At 44.0% G+C, this 3,351-nt stretch overlaps 1 pseudogene; it reads right to left on the bottom strand.

The window, feature by feature from the left end:
- The window catches only part of LOC116375833 (trichohyalin-like), a 23,691-nt pseudogene extending 20,662 nt beyond the window's left edge, over positions 1 to 3,029 (bottom strand).
- Between the last annotated feature and the right edge of the window lie 322 nt (positions 3,030 to 3,351).

Consider the following 3,351-nt stretch of genomic DNA (forward strand, 5'->3'; position numbering starts at 1 on the left):
GCCCTCCTGGGTTGGTGACAGAAGTACCAGATCATCAGCAAACAGCAGACATTTGACTTCGGATTCTAGTAGGGTGAGGCCGGGTGCTGCAGACTTCTCTAGTGCCCGCGCCAGTTCGTTGATTATATGTTGAAGAGGGTGGGGCTTAAGCTGCATCCCTGTCTAACCCCACGACCCCGTGTGAAGAAATGTGTGTGTTTTTTGCCAATTTTAACCGCACACTTGTTGTTTGTGTACATGGATTTTATGATGTCGTATGTTTTACCCCCAACACCACTTTCCATCAGTTTGATATAGCAGACCCTCATGCCAAATTGAGTCGAAGGCTTTTTTGAAATCAACAAAGCATGAGAAGACTTTGCCTTTGTTTTGGTTTGTTTGGTTGTCAATTAGGGTGTGCAGGGTGAATACATGGTCTGTTGTACGGTAATTTGGTAAAAAGCCAATTTGACATTTGCTCAGTACATTGTTTTCATTGAGGAAATGTACGAGTCTGCTGTTAATGATAATGCAGAGGATTTTCCCAAGGTTACTGTTGACGCATATTCCACGATAGTTATTGGGGTCAAATTTGTCTCCACTTTTGTGGATTGGGGTGATCAGTCCTTGGTTCCAAATACTGGGGAAGATGCCAGAGCTAAGGATGATGTTAAAGAGTTTTAGTATAGCCAATTGGAATTTGTTGTCTGTATATTTGATCATTTCATTGAGGATACCATCAACACCACAGGCCTTTTTGGGTTGGAGGGTTTTTATTTTGTCCTGTAACTCATTCAATGTAATTGGAGAATCCAGTGGGTTCTGGTCGTCTTAATAGTTGATTCTAAGATCTGTATTTGATCATGTATATGTTTTTGCTCTTTATTCTTTGTTATAGAGCCAAAAAGATTGGAGAAGTGGTTTACCCATACATCTCCATTTTGGATAGATAATTCTTCGTGTTGTTGTTTGTTTAGTGTTTTCCAATTTTCCCAGAAGTGGTTAGAGTCTATGGATTCTTCAATTACATTGAGCTGATTTCTGACATGCTGTTCCTTCTTTTTCCGTAGTGTATTTCTGTATTGTTTTAGTGATTCACCATAGTCTCTCTCTCTCCTTCCTTCTCTCTCTCTCTCTCTCTCTCTTCCTTCTCTCTCTCTCTCTCTCTCTCCTTCCTCTCTCTCTCTCTCTCTCTCTCTTCCTTCTCTCTCTCTCTCTCTCACTTCCTTCTCTCTCTCTCTTCCTCTCTCTTCCTTCTCTCTCTCTCTTCATCTCTCTCTCTCTCTCTCTCTTCTGTCTCTCTCTCACTTCCTTCTCTCTCTCTCTTCTTCTGTCTCTCTCTCTCTTCCTTTTCTCTCCACTCTCTCTCTCTCTCACTTCATTCTCTCTCTCTTTATTCCTTCTCTCTCTCTTCCTTCGCTTTCTCTCTCTCTCTCTCTTTCTTCTCTCTCTTCTTCCTTCTCTCTCTCTCTCTCTCTCTCTCTCTCTCTCTTCTCTCTACTTCCTTCTCTCTCTCTCTTCCTTCTCTCTCTCTCTTCCTTCTCTCTCTTCTTCCTTCTCTCTCTCTCTTCCTTCTCTCTCTCTCTTCCTTCTCTCCTTCTCTCTCTCTCTCTTCCTTTCTCTCTCTCTTCCTTCTCTCTCTCTTCCTTCTCTCTCTCTCTCTCTCTCTTCTGTCTCTCTCTCACTTCCTTCTCTCTCTCTCTCTCTCTCTTCCTTCTGTCTCTCTCTCTCTTCCTTTTCTCTCACTCTCTCTCTCTCCTCTCTCACTTCCTTCTCTCTCTCTCTTTCTTCCTTCTCTCTCTCTCTCTTCCTTCTCTTTCTCTCTCTCTCTCTTTCTTCTCTCTCTCTCTCCTTCTCTCTCTCTCTCTCTCTCTCTCCTCTCTCTCTCTCTCTTTCTTCCCTCTCTCTCTCTCTCTCTCTCTCTCTCTCTCTCTCTTCTTCTCTCTTCCTCTCTCTCTCTCTCCTCTCTCTCTCTCTCTCTCCTTCTCCTTCTTCTCTTTTTCTCTCTCTTCCTTCTCTCTCTCTCTCTCTTCCTTCTCCCTTTCTCTCTCTCTTCCTTCTCTCTCTCTCTCTCTTCCTTCTCTCTTTCTATCTATCTATCTCTCTCTCTCTCTCTCTCTCTCTCTCTCTCTCTTCCTTCTCTCTCTCTCTCTCTTCCTTCTCTCTCTCTTTCTTCTCTCTCTCTCACTTTCTTCCTTCTCTCTCTCTCTCTCTTTCTTCCTTCTCTCTTTCTCTCTCTCTTCCTTCTCTCTCTCTTTCTTCCTTCTCTCTCTCTTTCTTCATTCTCTCTCTCTCTCTTCCTTCTCTCTCGTTCTTCTCTCTCTCTCTCTCCCCCTTTTCTCTCTCTCTTTCTTCTCTCGCTCTCTTCCTTCTCCTCTCTCTCTCTTCCTTCTCTCTTTCTCTCTCTCTTCCTTCTCTCTTTCTCTCTCTCTTCCTTCTCTCTCTCTCTCTTCCTTCTCTCTTCTCTCTCTCTCTTCCTTCTCTCTCTCTCTCTCTTCCTTCCTCTCTCTCTCTCTCTTCCTTCTCTCTCTCTCTCTCTTCCTTCTCTCTCTCTCTCTCTTCCTTCTCTCTCTCTTCTTCCTCTCTCTCTCACTTTCTTCCTTCTCTCTCTCCTTCTCCTTCTTTCTTCTCTCTTTCTTCTCTCTTTCTCTCTCTCTCCTCTCTCTCTCTTTCTTCCTTCTCTCTCTCTTTCTTCATTCTCTCTCTCTCTCTCCCCCTTCTCTCTCTCTCTTTCTTCTCTCGCTCTCTTCCTTCTCTCTCTCTCTCTTCCTTCTCTCTTTCTCTCTCTCTTCCTTCTCTCTCTCTCTCTCTCTTCCTTCTCTCTCTTCCTTCTCTCTTTCTCTCTTCTTCCTTCTCTCTTTCTCTCTCTCTTCTTCTGTCTCTCTCTCTCTTCCTTCTCTCTCGCTCTCTCTCTCTCTCTCTCTCTCTCTTTCTTCATTCTCTCTCTCTCTCTTCCTTCTCTCCTCCCTTCTCTCTCTCTTTCTTCTCTCTCTCTTTCTTCTCTCTCTCTCCCTTCTCTCTCTCTCTCTCTCACTTCCTTCTCTCTCTTTCTTCCTTCTCTCTCTCTGCCTCTCTCTCTCATCCTTCTGTCTGTTTCACTATTTCTCTTTCTCTCTCCCTTCTCTGACACGGAGCAGTAATGAGGAGCGAACAGTATCTTGCTAAATATTTTATGACAGCAGGAAAGATAGAAAGGAGTAAAACAAGGAAGGAAGGAGAGAGAGAGATGCCTACTTGTGCAGTATCACGGTATTCCTGCCTGGTGTCTTTGATAGTCTGCGTTCTCCTGCTCTCCAGCAGATGCCACAGGTCATTACGTCTTATGCTGAGAGACACAGCTCACCTGTTTTCTTTGTGAATTTTGAATAACGG

The sequence above is a fragment of the Oncorhynchus kisutch genome, linkage group LG1 (assembly GCF_002021735.2).
Source record: "Oncorhynchus kisutch isolate 150728-3 linkage group LG1, Okis_V2, whole genome shotgun sequence".
Classification (NCBI taxonomy): Eukaryota; Metazoa; Chordata; class Actinopteri; order Salmoniformes; family Salmonidae; genus Oncorhynchus; species Oncorhynchus kisutch.